At 39.2% G+C, this 25,871-nt stretch overlaps 1 protein-coding gene across 1 annotated transcript in view; it reads left to right on the forward strand.

Moving 5' to 3' along the window:
• LOC115438332 (phospholipid-transporting ATPase ABCA1) overlaps nt 1–25,871 on the forward strand; it is a 419,337-nt gene that overhangs the window by 374,177 nt on the left and 19,289 nt on the right. The window lies entirely within an intron of this gene.

The following is a 25,871-nucleotide window of genomic DNA, read 5'->3' on the forward strand; positions in this document are numbered from 1 at the left end:
AAAACACTAAAAAAAAAAAAAAGCCCCTCTGAAACTGTTTGAGATGAGATGAAAGTCAGCGCTGGCGCTTCAACCACGTATACAACCTGCCAGTAAACAGAACATGGTTACAAGTTTTTCAGAGCAGAAGAGTAAAGAATACTTCAACAGGCTGTATGTAACAAAGATGAGTGTAGTTCAATGCATAGAATATACAGTAGTAGGAGCAGAATCTCAAATCATTGCTTTCATGTCTTTTTTTTAATATTTAATGTTATATGGATATTGTTATGAACATTATATTATAAGAGTGATGTGAATGTTCCCTCATGATTTACCCGTCAGTGATTCACTTGATGTTGCATCCTCAGTTTTTTTAATCCTACTCATGCTACTTATTCATCAGATTATACAGTCAGGTATGTTTGAACTTTATTTTATTCAGGAAGGGTTGTCAGAAATCAGAAATACATGACACATGATATACACTGAAAAATGCACAATGTAGAGGATAATATTATAATAAATGGTGATGGATCACTTAGGGGAGGTTAAATGTAGAGAGAAATTCATTTGGGAGTTGCTATAAAACTAGTTCTCGGTTTCGAAGCGTAAGTCTGTGTCAGAAGAGTTATTTTCTGGTAAAGTTTTAAACAAGGTGCATGAGTCGTGATTATTGAACTGAGGTAGGGTGAGTATTGTATTAGCATCTACACGCGCCGCCACCTTGCACGTACCATTTCACTATCAGTAAGCTAGTACTTAGCCTTAGCTCACCCCTCACCTTCTCACAGCTCCACCTTTTGGTACAAATATCGTCACCTCTGGCTTCAGAAGTTGTATACATTGTACCACCATATAAGAAAGTCATGTGACCATATATACTGCACAAGATTCACTGATTAGTCATTTTTTCATTATAGGTCTTGAACGCAGGTGTCAAACATACAGCCCACAGGCCAAACCCGGCCCTCCAAAGGGTCCAATCCAGCTCGTTGGATGAATTTGTGAAGTGCAAAAATTACACTGGAGATATTAACAATCAGTGGTGTCAAAATCATTTTAGTTCAAGTTCCACATTCAGATCGATATGATCTAAAGTGGGTCAGATCGGTAAAATACTGTCATAATAGCCTATAAATAATGACCACTGCAAATTTTTCTCTTTATTTTAGTGTAAAAAAGTAACATTACATGAACATTTTTACATTTACAAATTTTCCTTTTTACAAAAAAGTGAATAACCTGAACAAATATCAACAGCCTGAAATGTCTTTAGACAAGCGTGAGCATTTTGACAATATTCTGCCTGATGTTTTGTGTCTTTGTAGATATACATGTGTAAATGATACTCTGAGGCAGAATATAGTTAAAATATTTTTTCTTATGACATTTCAGGTTCGTGTCATTTGGAAACTTTGTTGGTTTAAACATTTTCATAATGTAACTTGAATTTTTTCACTGTTATTATTTTATTGGTCTGGCCCACTTGAGATCATATTGGGTTGAATGTGGTGCCTGAACTAAATGAGTTTAATGATGAACAGAATGCTCATTTTGCTCATTTTTAGTCCAGTGGCCCAAAAGGTCCAGATGGACTATTAGTATCTGTTGGCGTCCGTCCGTTGTCCATCTGTTGTCCATCCGTCGTCTGTCCGTCGTGCATCCGTCATCCATAAACAGTTTTCAAGAATCTTCTCCAAAACTGTCCGTCAGAATGACTTGATATTTGTTGTGGAATATGTTTTGGCTAAGGTCTACCAAGTTTGTTCAAAGAATTGTGGAATATACATTTTTGAATTTTTTATGAATTTTTAAGATTTAAAAAAATCCCCATCGGTTTATGATGGTACAAATTTCAAAGTGCTGTAACTTCAAAACAGTTGAAGATCTTGATCTAATTACTATTGGCAAGATAGGAAGTCACATATGGGCTTTCATTTGATGCCATGACCTTTGACCTTGAGTGACTTTGAAAGGTGAAACAAATGTCAACTAGGAAATCACTTGTAGAGCGCAGACCTGCACCATGGCAGATCAGTGCCCCCCCCGCCCCATTCACCACCAAAATTTAATAATTTGTTCCTTGTGTCAGTATCAACATTTCCTGAAATTTTCATCCAAATCTGTCGATAACTTTTTGAATTATCTTGCACACAGACAGACAGACAAACCAACGCCGGCAAAAACATAACCTCCTTGGCGGAGGTAATTAATGTCTTTAAATATGCCGTTGGGCTACGGGACCCTTGGTCCAGTTTCTTAATTGTCTTATTAAATGATAAGGTTTTCTTTTTTGGCAATTATGTATTTGTGCAGGTTGACACGGACACTACATGAATGGACCAGATCGATACTGCGCAAGACCACATTCTTTCATAATGTAATCTCATCAATGCAATATTATTGATTTTACATTGAAACACCAGCACATGCACATGTGCAGTCAGACGTACGAGTCTCATATTAGAGGCTGGAATCTTTCACCCCTACCTCAGTTTTCACCCCAGACCTATAAATTCAGTTTCATCATCCACATCCTAATGCACACCCTTAATAGACATTGTACACGTCTCTTAATGTGTTTTGTTATGTCTCCATCGGAGACATCGTCTGCCCTTAACTCTTCCCTCTCTGATATCCATGTGACATTTCCCAAGGCCGATACTTGTGCCCGGAGCCTTGCATGGAACAGTGAGGCCGATCCATTACCTTAGGTACAGTCTGGTGACATTATTACCACTCCACTGTGCGATCTCGTACAACTCACTCACACATACACACACACGGAGGCTGCACACTTGACGGGAAAATGTGGTGGGAATGGCTGGGTGGAGGGAAAGATCAATACACCTGGGATGAGGGGTGGAACGGACCATTTTTCAAGTTTTGTGGGGGATTAGGGGAAATGCCCAGAACAGCAAGGAGGGGGCAACGGTGTCAAGGGTATGTCCCATCAAGAGTGTTAATGTCATATCATTGGCTTGGCTTTCGGAAGCGTGAAGAGAGAAGAGGTAGGTTTTCAAATGGGGCTAAAAATGAACAGGGGGGTGAGGGGTAAAGTGGAGGAGCGATGTACCGAGCAGTCCCTCCCAGATGTTGAAGTAATTGACAGACCCTCTGTGTCAATTACATCCTGTCTAGAGGGGGAAGCGTAAATAATTTATGAACAAAGCAGGAGGTATAGGAGAGGTAAGAGAGGAGGAGGAGGAGGGGGGAAGGGAGGCAGATACAGTAAAGCAGGAGAACAAAGGGTTAACACGTGTCCTACTTCACTCAACATGCTATCAGGTAAAAGGGAATCGCACTTCACAAGACAGCCAGCGAGAGGAAGCCAGATAAGCACGACGTCGACACTGATTTTTACCGCACTTATTTTAGATCTCGCACGGGCGATTTACATGCCGCTGAAATGCTATCGCTCAGTTCTCGCCACGCGGTGAATAATTTCTAATTAAGCGTCCCTATCTCCACAGCGCTCGGTGTAATTAATGTTTCATGAGGTGTGGGACCCTGTTAATGACTGAAAAGGCAATTAAGGACTGTCTTCTCTGTTTTCTTTTCTCGTCACTGTCCTTCCACATGTTTGCGCTCGCGACGCTGCCCACTCCACGCTCCCCCCGCCACCATCCCCCACGACAGCTTAACACACGACGCAGCGTCGTTTTAAGTTGTCGTCAGCCTCGTCAGGGCTGTTTTCACTAGTTTTGAGCATTTGAGTCTGTGATGTGGGATCCTGTCCCTGATGGTCACAGATATTTTTATTTATTTCAGTGTTGTCTTACAGTATTATCACAAGAAAGTGGCATCAAAGGAGTGATATTTTGCTTTTTTAAATGGAATTATGCATTTTAAAACATTTCCCTGTGGTCTACATAAACTATAAATGCTATGCTGGGGTCTGAATTCTTCATTAATTCAACTCCACAGGTCCATCTTCAACCCTATTTCTGAGTAATGACACCAGAAAACTCATTTTGACCGCCGGCCCTTTAAATGAAAAGGAACCAATTCACACCCCACTCCCTCTAACAACTGAACATTTTAGGTAATCGGCTTGAAGTTTGGACATATTTTCAGTTTTTACAACAACCGCTTCTGCTGATAAACAATTATGTTGTACTCGGAGAAATGTTCATCGGAACTCTTGACCTTATATGTGCAAATGTTGTGATGTAACTAGTTATAAAACATAACAAATTAAGAAGGAATGGAAATGGGTTGTAGAAATCCACTTGATTTTTGCTGGAATGAATATAAAGATAGCTTTGCAGCACCTGGAGGGTTCAAATTCAAACTTTTTGAATGATTTGGTTCCCCAAATACACAAATAAATGTACCAAAGACTAATAAAAGTGGGATTAGCAAAATATGACCCCTTTAACACTATAGTGCTATGTTAAGTTCAATTTTTTCTATTTACTTTTTAAGCGTACTGCAGCTACTTCAGATAGTGACTAAAGTTAGGACAAGGTGTTTAGTAGGGGTGTCATGGTCCCTGTATTTGTACCATACAGTCACAGTATGGCTTCTATGGTTTGGTTTGCAGTTTGGGCATAATGGACAGGGCAAATACATCTGTCATTCATACTGATACAGGCAGGGGTGACAAACTCATTTTAGTTCAGGGGTTACATGCAGCCCAATTTGAGCTCAAGTGGGTTGCACCAATAAAATAACAAAACATTTGAAATAATGGCAACTCCAAGCTTTTTTATGAAATAAGTGAAATTACATCATTAAATGTTTACATGTACAAACTATACTTTAAAAAAATTAACCTCAAATTTCTTGAGAAAAAATAGCTGTGATTTTAGCAATGTTATGCCTCAGTTTATTGTGTGCATTACAACTTACAAGGCATAATATTATTATAATTTTTCTTAAAACATTTCAGATTGTACATGTTATTCCCATTATTTGTTCAAGGATAGTTTGTAAATGTAAAGGCTTTCATCTAATCTTACTGTTTTTACATTGAAACAAAGAGAAAAATTTCGAGTTGTCATTATTTACAGGTTATTATGATGGTATTTTACTGGTCTGGCCCACATGAGGCCTTATCAGTCTGTATATAGCCCCTGAAGTAATATTATTTTAACAATCTGTAATTCTTAATATCTTCAGTGTAATTTTTGCATTTCACAAATTCATCACACAAGCCACTTTTTTTGTGGGTCAGTTTTGCTCCACAAGGCATATGTTTGACACCCCCTGCTCTCTGGCCATAATGGTAAATGTAGTAACACTCCAATCCAGCAGGTGGCGGTAAATCAGATGTCACTACCACTTTACACCAGGGAAACGGAGACAAAACAGAACAAAATATTCTGGTAAAACACTGGATGTAGATAATTATTAAACATTGATAAATTAACTAGACCCACCTTATGGTGAAAGTCCTGCAACAGCTCTGTAGGTTTTACAGTTTATTACTACACATTGTCCTCAGAAGTCATTGAAATGAAGTCAACAGTGTGTGTTTTAGACCAAGGCTGCATGTTGCTGGCAGCAACATGCAATAATGTCCCTGGAAGTTAACAGAAATGTATGGATGTTTACAATGAAATTTCCTGGACAGCATTCACAGAGGTGGTGAAAGGACCAGATAAATGGTAGCTTTGAATTCCACTCCCCTATGTTCCTCTATGTACAATATACAGCGTTAGATAAATGCATTTGTAAATGAACAAAGATGCCAGGGGCTGGATACAGATGCTTCAGTGTGGTGTATAGAGACTGACTCGTCCTTCAGTTGCTTTTAGTTCAATTGTTGTCTTTTGTTCTGGTCCAGTCCATCTGGTCGCTGGTTCAATGTCCATGTTTAACTTGAAACAGCATCTTCACTCTCCAGTGGTGGTGTTCTGTGAAACCGTCCAACAGCAGAACTGATTTATTCTTTATTTCGTGCATCTTGTCCATTAACTTTCATTTGTTTCTGTTGAGTCTGAGCAGGCAGCTGCAATAAATTTCACTACTCTTGTGTTTCAGATTTTTGGTCGCTTTTTCTGCATTTTACTTTATCGCATTGTACCATGAATCAGAATGTAAGCAGGCCATGATCTTTGTGTACTGTGACACTTTTACTATTAAGTCATATGTTACACTTTATAATGTAACCAAATGACAAAAGAAGTATCTCTACAAGTTGAGGTTTAGAAATATTATTTTTACCACAGGATCTTGCATAATTTGTTTAATTTTCTTTATTAAGATAAGATTAACGTTCTTTGTTTTGTCAGTATATAGATCACACACATACACATGCACCACACACCTTATGCATTTAACCTGTTACTAGAATATTCAGGACTTGCAGCTGACGTCACTGGTCATGTGATTATTATTTACACCGCCATATTGGTAGGCACGCTATCTGGATCCAGAAAGTCAGAACTGTTGCTTTACATGGTGTTTTTCTTTGGACTCGTGTTTGCGTGTTTTGTTATTTGCAAGTATGTCTGCTTGTGATAAAGGCACCATAGATGAGTTTCAATGTTTACTAACAACAGTGATACGTGCGCAACTCGGAGGCAAAAACACGAGTACCAGCTACCAGCCAGCTCACATCAGCCGCGTACACCTCCAGGCTCTCCCCCGGAACTCATGAACGAGCCAATATTCATTCATTCATTCATTTTCTGAACCCACTTTATCCTCACTAGGGTCACGGGGGTCGTTTGGAGCCTATCCCAGCTACATAGGGGCGAAGACGGGGTACACCCTGGACAAGTCGCCAGTTCATCGCAGGGCTGACATATAGAGACAAACAATCACTCTCACATTCACACCTATGGGCAATTTAGATTAACCAATTAACCTATTAGTGCATGTCTTTGGATGGTGGGAGGAAGCTGGAGTACCCGGAGAGAACCCACGCAGACACGGGGAAAACATGCAAACTCCACACAGAAAGGTCCCACCCCCCGTCGACTGGTGTTGGAATCGAACCCAGGACCTTCTTGCTGTGAGGCACGATTGCTAACCACTGCACTACCAATATGTTAGCTCTAACACGTTCCATTAACTGTCTCTGTCCAAAAGCCGATCCCATCTTCTCTTTCACGGCCACATAATTTGACTTGACCGCATGGGGAAGGCTGTCCCATAGTAGAAAAGCAGACTTGCACAGATGGGTGGGGAGTATTCTCACCAGTTCCCCGCTGAACTCATTGGTGTCGCCTGCCGTAGCTCCCACTGCCACTTCCAGCTGAGGAAACTCTGGCTGCCATCACCGGCAAAGGCAGCAGGTAAATCCGCAATCACTCTCTCTCTATAGGGTGGGGAAGCCCTCCTGGTAGGTTTAAAGGGGTCTTCATCACCGTACCACCACAATGTGTTGCTAAGCACAACAGGCTAACAGGCTAACTATACTGAGAAGCTACGCTAACCGCAGTAATAACTATAAGCAGCGGTTGGCAGAACAGAACCACCGTTGCCACCAGTGGAACCGAGCGGTTTTTCTGCCTAACTTATACTTAGTGAAAGCTAAGGAATAAACGGCACATAGGAGTTTAGCAGGTCCATCGTTTAACACGCTATGAACTCGGCGTGACTTCCGCCTCCAAGACTTAATGTATGCATACGTCACATGAAATTCATCTATTGCAACCAACCACAATACATGTGGTTACCATGATCACACTGCTTAAAACTCTATGTTGTTGTAGATCTACACAGGAGAAAGATAAATATCACCAACAATGGGCAATTGTACGATCCCAGGAAAGCTTGCCTACCAATATGGTGTCGTAAACAGAAAACCACGTGATCATGTGACGTGTGTGCAAAACCTAAATACACACACTGCAGACTAGGAGCAGTGGGCTTGACATATCAAGCACCTGGGGAGCAAATGGGGGTTTAAGTGCCTTGCTCAAGGGCATATCAGCCATTAACTTTCTGCCAGTCCAGGGAATTGAACCAGCGACCCATCTGTCACAAGCCATCTCTCCAGCCTACTAGGCCATGGCTGCTAATTCTGCTAATTCTTCCATAGCAGAGATGAATAAAATACTGATTATACTTGTGATTTGTTTTTCTGAAAATCCCAACACAGTCATCTGCTGCCCAAACACACCATTTATGGATAAACACAGGTGAAACATCTGCGGTAATGTGTGCTTAGCATTTTACAACCAGAATAACTTGAAATATTCCTCTCATTTGGAAGCTTTAAGGTTCTATTTAGAAAGAATATGAGTGTTTTCTTCGCCCGAAAGGCTCGTGTTTTTGCTCGTCACACAACAGTTGAATATGTTGAATCACAACATGTTTATTTCAAACTATTTCATGGCACAATATCCACAACTATTACCTTGTATTAAATGATGTTTTCCATGAGAGTTTTGGCTTTATTGTTACAGCCGTCTCAGTCCATAATGTGAAATATGAAGGGAAAAGTAAATGTGAGTTAAATCCCACTCAGCAGCAATTGATCTGACATAACCTTCCACTTCACAGAAGCTTGTGTATACCCTGCAAAACACGCTTATTCTCACACATGGTCAAGTATTTCTGATGTACCACATTGTCAGTACATTCCACTTTCTGACATACTGAGTTGTTTTGTACTATATGTACTGGAGCACAGGATATTATGCTATACAGATGTAAACTCTGAGTATGCTGCTTATACACACAAGAAAAAAACAAGACCCAATTTCTCCTTGACCTTTTATTTTCCATGGCATCAAGTAAACAAGGATGAACATAAAACTGAATGTACAGTTGCATAGTAGAATATTTAGTCTGTGCTTTGTTTCTGGAGTGTGATTCGTTTGTCATTAATCATTTTTGCATCAGTAAAGGTGCATTTTGGCTTTTTTTTGTTTCCCAGTGTGAAATGAGTGAAAATGATCATGTAAATTTACATATCTGTTGTAGTCAGATTACCTCCAGTTTAGATTCAGTTCAGATACTCCAACTCATTTATTCCCTCAGCTATCAGGCTGCTTAACGCTGGGCAGTGACTGAAGGTGACTTGATTCACTATTTATTGTGTTTTTATTCTTTTTTAGCATCTTAGTCATTTCATTTCACTGTTGAACTTATTGCCTGGTTGTGTTTCTATGGGTACTGAAAGGTGAATGTGTATGTATGTGGCAGTCATATGCTGCTATGAGTGGTGTGCATTTGTTTGTCCCTAATTGCTTGGACGTCCAATAAGGCAGCGTAACTGTGAACTGAATTGCCTTCTGGGGATTAATAAAGTAGTCTGAATTAGGGAGGTAAACAATTAATCGACTAACGATTAATTGTCGATAAGAATTTGCTCGATTAAATTATTATTATTATTATTATTATTATTATTATTATTATTAGGGCGACACGGTGGTGCAGTGGTTAGCACTCATGCCTCACAGCAAGAAGGTCCTGGGTTCGATTCCAACACCAGTCGACAGGGGGTGGGACCTTTCTGTGTGGAGTTTGCATGTTCTCCCCGTGTCTGCGTGGGTTCTCTCCGGGTACTCCAGCTTCCTCCCACAATCCAAAAACATGCACTAATAGGTTAATTGGTTAATCTATAATTGCCCATAGGTGTGAATGTGAGAGTGACTGTTTGTCTCTATATGTTCAGCCCTGCGATGAACTGGCGACTTGTCCAGGGTGTACCCCGCCTTCGCCCCTATGTAGCTGGGATAGGCTCCAAGTGACCCCCGTGACCCTAGTGAGGATAAAGCGGGTTCAGAAAATGAATGAATGAATGAAATTATTAATTGTCGGTTAATTGCCCTTGTCTACCTGTCCACACCTGTCCGAAGGCTGCCGGTTTGTCCACGCTGCAATGCCGCGGCTGGGATAGCCGGTCATTGAACCGGATCATGCCGTTGATGAGTTAGAATGTCTTTATGGACATGGTGGAGCCAAACACAGACTGGCCCATCTGTTTGTGGGAGCGGTGCACCCCCGAATAAATACGGGGTTGGTATCGGAGCGTTTCCCCTGGAGGTTGGTGTAGTCTACGGGCAGTGAGACAGAAGTTGAAAACATCCTCTAGGCTCCTGATCCGGGCCACAGATATGTAATGCATTTGTGAAACTTCAGGAGGTAGGGAAAAAATAAATGAGCGAAAAGTTTCACTTTCACTTCTGCAGGGGCACGGACTGCTCCATACCCCTATAGTATTACAAGCAGGACGGAAAGTGATGCATGCACGCGGTTACCAGCCAACATGCACGCATCCCCCAGCCATACTGCACGCGTGCGAGTACCCCTCGATTACAGACCGCCACATCAACAGATGAATTCCACAGGAAACACTGACTGTATCCAATGGTTCAATAAATCAATCATTAAGGAATATGACATGCTTTTTTCATGAAGTGTATAAACAATATTTAGCTTTTATTCTTATAGGATCTTATTTTATTCTTATAGTATTGTAATGAAAAAGAAATTCAGGTTCTCAGGAAATCACCTCTTATCAATTAATCGTTAATTGATCAATAAGGGCAACCAACCAACGATTAATGAATTAATCGATAATTTGCATCCCTAGTCAGAATCTGATGCTGTGCAAAATACATTCACCCATAGGCTTTATTTTGTGTTTGTGTCCTGATGCTTCCCTAGTGCTCTATCAGCAGGGCTTGAGAAGTATGGAGGATATGTACGCCATTGTCACATGGCATGATCAGGCACCCTCAGCTTCGCAGAAACCCCCCACAACCCCCAACACCACCACTGCCACCCAACCCCCAATATCGCCATCTCTTTTTCATCACAAGCCTCTGAAACAGCACAGAATCTCACCACGGGTGCAGCTCTCACATTTTGACCCCCTATTGCTCATATGTAATACATGCTCACCCTCACACATTCGTAGTCGTCTCCCCCCCTTCCCCCTTCCCCCTTCCCCTTTGCCGTCATCACTTCCTCCCACACTTCTTCTCTCCTTCAAAAACCTCTCGCCGTATTACCCTTATTTATTCCTCCCTCTGCTGCTCTCAGGTGGCACGGCTTCCAACCCAGCCATCCAAGCGCTTGTTAGCACTGCCCCCTTTAGTTCAGTTCTGACCCTGTCTTTATCACTGCGATGCCCTTCTGCTGCTTTAACAGCCCTGCCTCTGTGTATCAATCAAGCCCCAAATGAGCCAAAATAGACCATTTAAACCACCAGAGAGGCGGTGTGTATGTGAGAGTGGCCGACGATTTGGTTTGGGCGGCGGATCCGGAACAGTAGGGTGGCCATTTAAAGAGCTCCTTAATTATCTTTATCCACGCTTGATAAAAACACCCTCTTCACCTGTCCCCATACTGAACCCTTCAAATCAATCACACTTCCTGGAATTTGTGAAAAGGGAAAATAAACCAGCAAAAAAAAAAAAAATGCAAGAGACTGTAAATAGTGCTTTAGTATAGCCATGTGCTGGTATGAAAGCTCCCAGGTGTTAAGTAAACCCAAATGAAGTGGAGAAACCAATAAAAGCAGCTTCAGAGCTCCCCTATAATCTTGTCAGTTAGGAAGGACAGCCACTAGCCGGCGCAGGATTTTTTTCACTGATTGATATCATTCATATCCCTACTTCATAGAGTACCTGCAGTAAGTACACGCTGCAGCCTCGAGTCTTATTTTCTCCTTGCTTAAAGTACGTCATGATATAAAAAGTGGGGGGTAAAGTGCCTTTAATGCATTAAGGTAATGCAGTGTGGGTGCTTGAAGAGTTTTTTTTTTTTTTTTTTTTTTTTTTTACAAGAGCGACGTCTAAAAGTTTGGATCAATCCCCCCCCCCCCGAAGTTGACGTTGAGAAGTCCAATAAACTCCTACCCGTTCACTCTGTGTCAGCTCTGCAGGTGTGCCATTAGCTAAATAGTTTACAGCTTTTAAGTGCATGTCACCGGAGGAGATGGATGGCAAAATAATTCTCTTTACAGTTTACAGTGCATCAGCGATGTAGCTGTAATTAAGACAAGAACAATGACGGACGCAGATGGTGTCGTGTACTTATATGGACCGTACGCATCTGAGCGCTGTCTATACTTATAATATAAATATGCTGTATATTTACCCTTGATAGTCAGTGGGAGTCTTAATTTATGTCGCATTGTAGTTGTTACCCCTAGTTTCAGTTTTATCATACTTTATGTTTATGCTCACATGCAAGGCGAGAGGCTGCAAGTACATTAGATCCTTCAAGGTCTGCAGAAATTGCACCACAACTCAATGTATTTTATTAGGTCGCACTGAACTATGCATGCTTCAGACTCCTGTAGTAATAACTTTTATAGGCCAGATGACGGCCTTCGTGTAAGATTACTTCTGAAACATAATACTGCATGCAAATACCTTGTAAATATGTGGTTATTTTGCAGCTGCTAATCACGGAAAAGCACAGATCAACACTTTTATGTGTACAATGTTATCTCAAGGACATTTGGTTGGTTTTCTTTTTCCTCAACAGCACCGTGCTAGCCTTTGACATTATGTTTTTAATCTCACTATGCTATATCGTACTTTCTAAATCATTCCAGCTTCTCATTCCAGTCGTTGTAAAACTGACAATCCTAACCTGTTTCATTGCGTGTCTTATACTCTATGCTGGCAAACGTTAGCTTGTTTTCACGTATTGATTTTCAGTGAATAAATGTCAAAATACATCCTTTCTCTGTACCTGTTTTGTGTCGCAGCTCTCGAAAGAGGTCATAAAAATCATTTCATATATAAACCATTAAATTCAGCCCTCATATTATTTGGCTGAAGGGTGATATGATATATATCTTAATATTTTCCCTGAAGTGAATAGATATTTCAGCAGTAAGCCAAAGCCTTAGCAGAAAAAACACTTACTTTTCAAGCAAATAGTTCAAGTCGAGGACAAATGGATATATTGTATAGGCTGTAAAAGTACTGACTTACAGGATAAAGAAAGGGAAAGTGTCTTTAGTTACATAAATATTGCAGTGAGGCTACAGGTAAGAGAATATGTACCTAAAAACAACAAGTGAAAGGCCTGATTTTTATCAAAATGTATTGAAATTGTATAAAAAATGTGGCCGCAACACAGATATAAACAGATGATAAAATGAAGCAGGCAAAAGATGACTGATCTTACTGTAAAAAATAGCATCTTGGCACCAGTTTTCTCGACTGCATCCTTGAATATGCAAATTAATGTTACATAATTTACCTTTTTAGAAACACGTTATATCCTACAACACATGCATTTAGGGTGTATTCACAACTGAAACGTCCTTTGGTCCGCTTATTTGATTCGGATCAAATGCGGACTTTATTTTTTTCATTTGGGTCGGATCGCATTCACATTGCACTTTTTGCTAGTGGACCAAAATGCGTGAACAGAAGCACGCATGTGACAAACTGCGCTGGCATTGGACAGAAAAGTCGGGGGCAGGGTGAATCAGAGACGGCCGGTGTTGATGAAAATAGATCTGGTGCTCCTACATACAGTTATCATTTTCGTAATATAAATTGTTTTTTTACAGAGTACAGACACAGATTTACGAAAATGTTAGCACTCATGAAAAGCTCAGTCGGAGCCAGTTTCGTAATACGGGCATCTGACTAAATGTCAGTGACACATTCAGTTTCCTTATTGCTCCACGTCTGTCCACAGCTCATAGCTGCTGCTATTAGCTCTGACCACCCGTAAACCTCGGCTACTTCCAGCGGCTATGGTGGCTCGTCAAGCACAAAAAGGCTAAAATTCCTTGGTTTGGTTTGGTTTGAGGTCGGTTATATTCACACCAGAAGTGAACCGGCCCAGAGTCCATTTGGAAGCGGACCGAATCAGAGTTCGCATGTTTGTATTCACACCTAAAAAAAAGTCTGGACTTTCTGGGGAAACGAACTCTGGTCCAGACCAAACGTGGTAGGTGTGAATAAACCCTTAGGCTTCCGATAACAGAATAAAATACCCAACAGTTACTGGAATCAGCAGGTTCAGATTTATTTCTATGACGGTTTGCCATTTGTTTTGCATATATCTGAAGTCGCTGTCTATGACAGGTGTAATTTTTGGTTACAGAGATGATCTGCATTCGTTTTCAGTTGACATGAGTTTATTTCTTCAGTGGCAGCAAAACACATCACACAAACTGATGCAGGTTAAAGTGGACAAACTGAAAATAGACGCTCAATAGATGCAATACATTAACATTGGAGTTTTTATTATACAGTCTACTCTCGTTAAACCGCCCGCCGTCATACCGCCATTTTCGCTCACCGCCGACCAAAACCATTGCACAAAAATCCCCAATGCATTATTCCATTAGCTACCGCCATTTCCGCCTATCGCCATCCGCCAGCCCAGTTCCATGCACAAACAACACTTATACCATTGATTTCCCGACCGTTATACCGCCAGTGCCGCGGTGCGGCACCTCCGAGGTGCGCCGCGGAAACCGGCGTGGAAACCGGGTCGAAATGGCTCTTTGAGTGTTAAAGGTTGCCGATCCCTGCCTTACAACATAACAGAATTAAGATTTATTTAGAAACGCAATTAGAACGGGTTAACGGAGGCAGCATAGACATCATATAGTAAAGACATGCACATTATGGACGCAACCCGTTGTAACGCCATTTTCGCTGTACCGCCAATTTGGCCGTGAACGGAAGTTGGCGGTATAACGAGAGTAGACTGTATGTTGTGTCCACAAAGGAGAGAATGAAAGAAGTCGAGAGTTAAAGTGAGTTTTAAAAAAAATTGGCCATTCTGTAGTTGATCTTCATGAAATCGTTATTTACATCATCCCATGTAGAAGAATCTGTAGTTTATTGAGTATATTTATTTAGATTCAGAATCCTTAAGTAATCCTAGAGGTAAATGTTGTATGTTACAGTTGATCCATGTAATATGAGAAAAAGTAGTAGGAAAGAAATTATCCATATTTTTAAAAAAAAAACCTATATATACTGTACATTTTAAAACACAGAACAACTAATTAGACAATTTCAAGATCCTTTATTGTCGTTCAACATATGATATGTAGAATGAAATTTCAATCCACAAAATTGATAGTGAAGGAGACATTTAAAAAGAACCACATGCATATTTAAATAGAAAAACTTGTGATGTGGAAATGTCAGTGCAAATCATGTACATGTCTTTTGGTTATGGACTAAACTCTTATCATTTTGAGATAATGTTTATTCAACAATTGTTAAGATATTGGGTTATGCAATCCCTGAAACATGTTTGGTGATGTATTTGGGATATATTATTGGTAATAATGTATCAAAAATGATAGATATTTGTTTAAAATACTATATGCAGCCTGTGGAAATACTATTACCAAAAAAGGTGCAGATTAGAACCTCCTACAATCAACGACTGGCTACAAATTGTGAATGGGATATTTGAGATGGAGATTCTGACCCATAGATTGAGGACTTGAGAAGAACAGTGTCATGATAAATGGGAGAACTCTAAAGTCTAAACACGCACTTTTTCTCATTGTCTTTTAATCAATGAATGAGATGTTTTTTAGATTTCCTGTATTGTTTTTACTAGATTTTAACTTGTCTTTGTTTTTATGATGGTTGTATTTTATTGTTCTTAGCCCGCTTTACACCTTCTGTTATCACTATTTTTACTTATTTTTTCCCTTGTTTTATGATTCGTGTACGGCACTTTGGCCAGCTATAAAGTTCTTAAAGTGCTTTATATATAAAGCTGGTATGGTGTAAATGGGAGAAATGGACAATTTTCATTTCAGCGTCACATTAGTAAAACCAGTGTTTAGTCACAAAGGTTTTTTGTGGTCAGTGTATCCCAGATGTCCCTTATGTTTGTATTGTACGGAATTCAAACAATAACAATAAAGCTAAGTGCAGATATTAATAATAGATAAATGGACATAGAGGGGGAGGATAAAGCAACTGGAAAATGTAAACATATTGTTACACATTGTATTGTAATAAAACTGTGTCATTATATTGCACAAATGTTTTCAATATGAAAAGTACAAAAAATATACATGAATAAGTGTGCAGTTTTAACCAGCTTTAGCTACAGTATGAAGCAGGTTGCATTGGTATGTGTCTGTTTAAAGTAAAATACATTACTGCTCCAAACCCATCTCTTAAACCTGTTAAATACCTCCTCGCATTAGGAAACTGAACAAATATCACCCACCCATGCGCTCCGTTGGCTCTTTATGCTGCTCGTGGTGCCTCGGTCTCTTGTGCTGTCGGCTCCCCCTCCAGGAACTGAGGAAGTTTTATGAAAGACTTCCTGCCCGATCAAAGCATCAGACCACCCAAGCCACAGTGCGACCTATTGCCCCAGCACCCCCCGCCCACCCCAACCCACCCCTGCCGACACAAATACAAGGTTTGGCAGTGCTGAGGGTGACCTTTCTAGACTCTCTCAGATGAAGGAAGGGAGCCGAATTATTTTCTGGCTGTCATGCCCTTATCTGTGTCTGGCTGTTGTTTGTTTTAAATTACATGGAAGAACAACTTTCCTGCAGACCAGGGTGGGGGAGAGGATTGAGGCACAATAATGAAAATGAAGAAGAGAGAACTACTGCGACTCTGCCATGCTGCGCTGAGCTGCTGTATCATATCTCTCATGTAAAATATTATGAAAGGATTAGTTATGACAATGTGGCGCAGTCATGACTTTAAACATAATCCATTAAGTATTTTCTTCAAGGCTGCATTCTCATCCAAATTACCGAGATCTTGCTTTTAGTTTTTGAATCCACAATCGCTAGTTAATTGTTTCCAGAGCGGCACAATATTTTCATGACAATCCATTTTAGCAAATGCTTTGTTTAAATACGCCCCAGCATACCTTTATCCAGCACCGGCGGAGAGTGAATCAAGAGATGAAAGAGCTTGTTTTGTTGTAAATTCAGATGCAAAATAACGATGATGAATATGAGGAGAAAGTATTTCCCCTAAAGTGCTGCCTTAAGCCCCTGTGTATCTGCAGGAGGAGGAGGGAAGAAAGGAAGAAATGAGGAGAAGCTAATTGATAAGTTCTTTTACCGTCACTGACAAGCAGCATTTCATTACCCACATGCGCCCCAAACCTTTTCACCAAACCGTTTTACCACAATGCCTTGTCGCCTTATTGGATTTTTGCAAAATGTTTTCGTGTCTTGGCTGAGCCCGGCAGTCCTTGGACAAAGCATATTTCCTGAGCCGACAGCTATAATAAACACAAGGGGATTATGGTTATAGTCTTGATTGGATGATGAATTAAGCCTGATGTCTGGGGTTGGCTGTGATGTTGTGGTTTTGTGTCTGATAACAGACAGTTCATTCTATTGGATCTTAAAAAAAATGTCAAAATTTATTCGGCTTAACACAGTAGGAGGTGTTTTGAGGCTATAGATAGCACTAGATCTGTTTTCCCAAGGACAATGGAGCTTCATGTGCAGAAGCACTTCATGCAAATCTTATGCTTGTTTTTTCTCTATTTGATGGAAACGGTGCACTGTTGAGTTGAATTGAATTATTATTATTATTATTATTATTTACTACTTTGCCACTTGTCTCTACTAATGATTTTATTCTGTGATTATTAAACTACATATAAATATACATATTGTGCACACTATAATATATTAGAACATAATAAGCCACTTGGTATTGCTATTATTATTACTACTTTGCCACTTTTTCTGCTAGTACTTTCCAATGTGTAATTGCAGTTGTTTCAATAACACAGTTCTTAAATCAGCAATGAGGATGTGATGTTAACGTCAGTAGATGGGCAATAGCAATTTTTTAAATTTTTTTGATGGTTATTTTATTGCTTTTTTCTTGGGATATTTATTGTGTGTATATTCAATGTTTTTGCTGTTTTTGGAATCTCAATTTCTCGAGGGCTCTGCCCAAAGGATCAATAAAGTTCTATTCTATTCTATTATACTCTACTCTTCTTTACTCTATTCTATTCTATTCTACTTTATTCTACTCTATTCTATTCTACTCTACTCTATTCTACTCTACTCTACTCTACTCTACTCTATTCTATTCTATTCTACTCTACTTTATTCTACTCTCCTCTACTTTATTCTACTCTACTCTACTCTACTTTATTCTATTCTAAGGGCCAGAGGTTAAAGTGCATCACCACCTGTCCTCTATAGTTTATGGGGATTTCAGTGTGTTTTATTTGCAAATCTCCAAGTTCTTCACAGATTCAGATGGTAGTTATCGTGTACTCCTTATGTTGCTTGAATTATGACTATAATGGTACGGTTAGTATAAAGAAACTAATGAATTCTCAGGCTCTGAACACACGGTTAATTCAATAAAGAGTAAAGTGTGAATGGGATTTGATGACAGTGTTGTGAGCCCTTTGGGTAAAATCGCACTTAGAGTTTTGTGTCTGGCAAAGATAGATGTTCATGTTTTCACACTTACTATAACTATTCAACACAATAATATTCCTTAGATGACACTTAAAATGGCCAAAGGAGCATTTCATTTTAATGGTTACCTGTTCCTTCAGTGCTCTCCGGCTGCCAGCCAAACAGCTGAGTACTCATTTAAGCCCGACCGGCTCCTTCATTATATTAATTTTTGGTTCTTATGTACTGTGTATTTTAAAACCACAAAACAACGTGAGCAGGATGTTTCGTGCTGTATTCATCCTCACATTTCTGCTCAACTCAGGTTGTGTCCCGCTGTGTCGAGACTGGAGTTTGCAAATATTAGCAAAATAATTGATGACAAAACATATTAATAAGAATTGCATTGATTTCGCAGTCAGTTGACATGCTCATTAGACAGGCTTCTGAGAGAAACATCAGAAAACAACAGTGGCAATGACTTGACAATTGATTTTCCATATACGCCAAGCAGATGTTTGTAGCTTAATGAAAGAACAAACTGGGGAAATATCTATTTAAACTTTACAATATGAAAACAGGCCTTAGTTATACAGCACAAACAGGAAAATGGGTGAAAAACACTGCATTTATGATTGTAGTACAACTTTATTAACCAACAATGAATAAATAAAATATGAAATTTAATCAAACTTGAGAGAATTACAGTTTCCTCTCAGTCAGAAATAGACATAACAGGTGTAAATATCAAAACTATTTCTACATATGTATGCGTTATTTGTATGTTTATATAATATAGACTGTATTTATAGACTAAAATGCACACAAAGGCCCCTTTGTAACACTACGTGAAAACAAACCATGGCGTTACCCGTTGGTTTTGAGCTGCCATTTTGAAGCCAGTAGTTTGCAATTTGGCCTTTTGAAACCAGAAGTGACCATATTTGGACAAATGTCATGGAGCTTCAGGACTGCAAAGGGTCATGGGTGAGCTAATGCCAAATGCTAGCATACGATAAGGTAAAACACTGAAACTCATCAAGGATTGTGCAACAAATGTGTTATTACAGTGTAACTTATTAACTACCACTATACTGTTGCTGACTGTTAGAAAAAGACGTTTCATTAAATTAACAGAAAATCCACAATTTTAAATCCAATCCCTTTTAGCGCATTTAAACAAGAACGTTTCCAAAGTGCTGCACATAGAATCGTAAAAACAGTAAAACAAATAAAAGAAAATACACTAAAAACAATAAATAAGTACATAAAACTAAAACAATGCTATAAATAAAACAATAAAATCAAATAGTTAAAAGTAATAAAATGAATAAAAGACACAGAAGACCACACGAGTCACACAGAGTCTAAATGTGGGTCTTGGTATGCAAGTAGCTGTCAATCACACCTGTCAATCACAGTCTTGAGATCCCATTAATGGAATAATGATTTCAAGATGGACCAGAACATTAATTAGAGATTCCAAATAAAATAGGTAGGACTGGTTTTAGAGAGAAGTTCAGTAGAAGTCTATTGGAGCAGCCTCTAGTGGCCGTCAGAGGTGTTACACTTTAAGATTCCTCAGTAGAGGCTTTATTTTGAAGCGGAGTTTGTTGCCTGTTCATTGTAAAACTCATTACGGTGTGTGTTAATTAGAATCTGAGTATATAACTGAGTAGTGGTAAGTCATAAGTAAGGTGTGTCATTGTTTTTTTAGTGATCAAGGACAAGGAAATCTTTATTATCCCCAAGGGGCAACTGTTTTTTCAGTCAATAGTTAATCACAACATATACAAGGAAAAATAGACAATAAATACACAATAAGACCTAAATAGAGTTGTTTGAAAGGGCAATAGCAACGGGAATAACACAATTCTTAAATCAGCAATGAAATCTGTGATGTTAACGTCAGTAGATGTTGGTAGAGGTGGGGTGGGTGACATTGACGACAGCGACATAAACAGATGGCACTTATTCTCTTTTCAGCTCGTGTTAAACTATACTTCGTCAAAACAGTGCTGTGAGTGCATCTGTAATGGATGATTCTAATTTTGACTGTTTTCTGGACTGAAGACAAAAGATGAAAAAAATACCCTTGCTTTACCAAAATTATTTGTCATATCAAAATAAACACATGCACAACTAATTACAAGCTAACAGGTTGCATTTTGTGTTTTTGTTGGGCAACAACGGCCTCTAGGGGAATCATCTTTTAGACGAAACCTTAATTAATTGAAATTAAGTCTTTATGTTGCCTGGCCCTTGCTATGAGATGGGGTCATTAAACCACAAGTGGTGGAAAACAACATGGAAATAGCGATGGAATAATGACGAGTCCCTTAGTTTCATCCAGCTGGTTTCATAAAAGCAAATGGAGACCATTGTAGTGATTATGAAAACTGATTGCAATCAGCTCGAATAATCACAATCAGGCAGTCATGTTAGAGGCTGTGTGGCAAGCCCCCAAATCAGGGTTTGTTTTAGCCCGCTGGATGTGTGTGTCTTGTACTAATATTGTGTTCTGTTGTTGAGAAATATCTATTATAATCAGTTTAAGATGAAATCTAGTTATGATGAAGATAACAAATCTGGAGCTTCAAAATTAACCCCAATATGTCCATAAAAGTACACAGTTATGATTCTGTTGTATTTTGTGTGTGTTTAGTTTTCTTCCCTACCTGAGCTAATGTTCCTCTGCACTTTGAGCTAATGGAGTCCACAGTCTGCCACAGTGGAGGAGCTGTGTGGGACTCAGGTGATGGTCGCAGAGTCCTGCAGGGGTCCACTTTACCAAACCTGTACCCACAAAGCTGAGTACCCCAACCCGACCCGCTACCCACATTTTTTTCCATGTCCAAGCCACGCCCATGTACATTAGACCCGCAACCCGACCCGAGCCGTGATTAAACACATTGTCTACATGGTAACTCACTTTTAAGGTCTTCATTTTTGGCTGAACTGCACGCCATCAATAAATCTCTACTATGTGTTGCTCAATGAAGTCTGTAGATTTTCCAATAAAACCTTCTACTCGGAGCTTATGGCTGACTCGTGTTAAAAGAGTGTGTCCTCCACAAAAGTTTGTCTTCTTCGATTTATTAAACAAAAATACGAAAAAAACAAAAAGCACATACATACAAAATTCCACTGTATACGTTATACTGTCCACAACACGGCGAAAATACATACAAAACATCCACAACCATCAGAACACGGAACATGGTCAGAAAAACCGTCAGCTCCCCTCGGCCCTAATGCCGTATACCAGGGGTGTCCAAACTTTTTTTTAAAGAGGGCCAGATCTGATAATGTGGACATTGCCAGGGGCCAGTGGTCCCTTCGGACATTTTTTAAACAGTAAAAATTACATGTAAATGCGCTGTTCTACAACAATTTTATTTTCATTGTCACAATATCATTTTTTTAAAATGGCAATGTAAACAAATCTGAGCCACTCAGGTGTGAACAAATTAAAAACAAAAACAAAAAAAACAATTCTGTCTTCCTTTCACATCTGGAGTCAGAGAACATAGAACAAACTGTATAGAGTATCTTAAACTTCCAAGTTGATAAAAATCTTAACCCCACATTCATTTTAAACATGACTTATATGAGTAATCATTACTCATATATTACTCAGTAATGCAAAGTCTGTTAACATTTAAGATGAAAACATATGACTCTTACTCTTGTCTTTCACAAAATCATTTAGAAAGTAATATTTGTGTCACATCTACAAGTACATAACACCAGCAGTTATAGGCAACTAACCTGGCAACTTGGTAGCCTGCCTTGGTGGTGAATTCACTGAACTCACAGGTTCACATGAAGAGTCACTGTTGTGAGTTTAAAGCAGCTGGAATGTGCTTCACTTTTTCAGAACGCTCACTCCCTGCTAGCTTGTCGTATGCGTTAGCATGTTTTGTCTGCTAGTGTCTCTTTACATTGAATTCCTTAAACAAGGCAACAGTCTCTTGACAAATTAGGCAAACACAATCGCCTCGATTTTCAGTGAAAAAAAAAATTGTAATTCCCATCTCTCCTGGAAGCGGCGGCCCTCACTGTCAACTTTCATTTTTTTATTTACAGGCGCCGTGGTTAGAAATTAGCGAAAAAGGTTCACGGCAAGGTCACAGAGCCAGATAGAGTTAGAGTGGTGCTGCCACCATGAGGTGAACGGAGAAACTGCATTTTGAACCTTTTATGATTCATGTACTCTGTTCAACAGTTCAAGCGGGCCATAAATAATGCATTCTAAAACCCAAGCTGTGGGCCGTATAAAATCTGACCGCGGGCCGTGATTGGCCCCCGGGCCAGACTTTGGACATGCCTGCCGTATACCCTCCTGACCTGTCGCACACCCCAAGCTCCGCCCATTGGCACACACAACAACCAAAACACCTTTTTTAGTAAAATTAAATTATAAAATCACTAATCAGTAATTAATAACAGAACTGAAATTAACAAATGGCACCTATATCGTCTTTGGCCGGATGTAAACAGTCACATTGGATGATCATCATTAACCCTTTCATGCATGAATCATGAGAACCTTAATGGGTCAAAACACAGTAATGTCCAGTCAAAGAGCAAACTTTAATTGATTGCCATTCCAACATTTATTTCAATATAAAGTAGTCCTTGTTTTGGATAATCCCTTATAGTCCAACTAAAGCAAAAATGAATTTAAAAGTAAAAATGTGGGTCAAATTGTCTCTAAAATGTCCCATCAGAGAGATTTTGAATATCATGTTTTGACCCTAATCAAGATATTGAGTGTTTTTATTCCTTTTTGAAAATTTTTTTATGAAACTATTTTTCACGGAGTTGCAAAAATATCCACTCAGCTTGACATCATGCATTTCATTTTAGAAGCAAAGAAAAGTGTTTACCGATATACTGAGTGAAAACTATGAAATTTTTTTTTTTTTAAATGCTGCTAATCTGGTGTTTTGTCACAATTTAGCATACTCTAATATTAGTTATTACTCACTTTATGGCGATAATGTGCAAAAAAAAAAACTTTTTGTTTAAGAAAAATGGTTAATTACAGTCTATTTACAATAAGAAGCAATTGATTTACACACAAACATGTTACTGCAAATCAGGTTTATCGAGAACAGCACAGTTACAGTAATGATATGAATTGCAGTGTATGGGACGATGCATAGGTGTCCACTGTGTTGGCTGATATGAAACTAAAACAATAAAATCCATGAATATACAAGAGAACAGCTGCAGAATAACTGTCCACTGTAGTGACCAGTATGCATGAAAGGGTTAAATGTCCTGCAAATTATTTTCATCCATGAATCTTCTTTTATTTTTCCACTTCCTTGCCCACTACCCTCCCACATTTCATTTCATTTTACCCGTGCCCGTACCTACAAAAATTCTTCTTCTTTTTTTTTTTTTTTTTTTTTCCGTCTCCACATGTTTTTGTGTGTACTCAACTTGGTGCAGGATTTTGGATAGTTGCATGTGATTTTTGGACAGTTTAGGGCTTGTCCAAAAGGCAGTTGCCAAATTAAGCGTTAACAAGCTGATTGTTGCAGGGCACCCGTCACTGGATCCACATGACGTGTACTACATATCATGTCTTAGAGTTTCATGGGGATGCTTTTGATCACCCGTGGTGTTTGGCCCCTGAGGAGATCACAGCCCGGTCCCAGCTCTTAGATCTTCCTGATGGGTTTGTGGCAGATGTGGCTGTGAAAGAGGAACTTACCACTCATAGCGTCTGAAAATAATCCAATGATTACCACAAACGTTCTCCATTCTTGTGTGTCATTTTGGGATGCTTTTAATCTCCAGAAATGCACATAAATAAAATGTTTGCATATAATCCATGTTTTACATATTCCTACATTGCTATATATATGTTTGTCATATCTAATGTCAATGCTAAATCTGAGAGAAAACCCGACCTCCGTACAGATGTCATTAGACATGGCTGAGTGAGAATGCAGATGATGGTTTCAGACCCTAGATTTCTGTCAATATGCGCTATCTGTGGCATCTGATCACAAGGTGTATTCTGTTTCGTCCAATTAAATTGCAATAATATTCAAATTAGGTTCAGACCTTTCAATTAACGAGCCTTAAAATGATCCCGCTCTCCAAGTCACATTAAAAAACATATCTGTCTTTTGTCATGGAAATCAGCGTTAAATAAGCGTCACCCGTATACAATTTATGCAAAGTTAGACGATTCTCTCACCGCGGCTCCTCCATGTGAAGAAGTGGTGTTTTAACTAAAGGGACTGTGCTGCCCATGGGGTCCATTCATTCTGCATTTGGGCTCTACAACAGAGCTTCATTCCCTTCCTCGTCCTCCCTGTGGGATCGTGTAGGCCTGTAGTTTTTTCACCATATCTCTAATTGCCACTAAGGGAGCCTATCATTGCATGTAGCTCTGTACTAACCCACAATGGACATTTCCATGAGTAAATCCAACATTAGGGAATTAATTAGGCAGAAAACAATGGGTCATAAGAGTGTTAACGACAGAATAACAAGGCACAGAGTCTTATTTGGTGCTCACCAGACAAAGTATACATGTGGAAAGATGCTGAATGCTAATTAGCTTTAGAGCTTAGCTATGGTTCATTTTCATCTGTGACACTATTTAATGTTCACAATATTATTTATGTTGTTAAATTTTACCAGTAAAATGTGTTGATGAGCTCTTAAAACATTGTTCTTTCTGGCTCTGCTTTACTTCTCATTTGCAATAAGTAATTTGGATGGCTATGTAAAACTTCTCCTTATGTTTAATTGTTTTGGGTTTTTTTTATATATATTGCTTATTTGTATTTGCTGCTCTGGATAGATTTTTTACCGGGTTTATTAGAGCTTCTTTGCTGGAAAAAGCTGCTGCTGCTGGAAACAAGAGCACAGTGAGACTGAACTGAAACAGTCAACTGTAATATATAATAAACAGTATGCCAGAAGCTGAGGGGAAACTGCAGAACTGGGTGTTAATGCTCTGCGGTTCATCAAGCAGCCTTTATGTTGTACATATTCACATGACCCATTATTTAAAAGAATGGAAATTCTGCAGCAGTGAAAGTTTCAGAACTTGTTGTCCTTTAGTGAAGAAAAGATGTTGACAGAATATTACTTGTATTCCAATATCTCATCATATTTTTCTTTTTTTTTTTTTTTTTTTTAATCAAACTCAGCCTGATAGTGTACATATCATAGCATACCTGACCTTTCAGAAACAACCACTGCTGGAACATGTCGTCAGTGTGTAACCCCAGATTTCCACCATATCTGAATGTGTCGCATAACGGCAGAACCACGGCACGTGTCAGAAGCGTTCCAGAACTGTCTATATTCACCGAGTCTATCTTTGACAGACTCACATCATTGCTACATCAAGCAGCACAAGAGTAGATGAGACAGATATAATAGGATGTCAGATAGACAAACATCACACTATCAACATTAATAACTAATATAATTTTGAAATGCAGATACGAAACAAATATTCGATCCATGTCAGTCAGAACTCCACTCCACAGAACAGATTAAGTGAAACTATTTTAATACATGACTTATCAATCATCCACCACCAGCCAAAGGCATTTACTTATCTAAACTGTTGAGCCATTAA

The sequence above is a fragment of the Sphaeramia orbicularis genome, chromosome 18 (assembly GCF_902148855.1).
Source record: "Sphaeramia orbicularis chromosome 18, fSphaOr1.1, whole genome shotgun sequence".
Lineage (NCBI taxonomy): Eukaryota > Metazoa > Chordata > Actinopteri > Kurtiformes > Apogonidae > Sphaeramia > Sphaeramia orbicularis.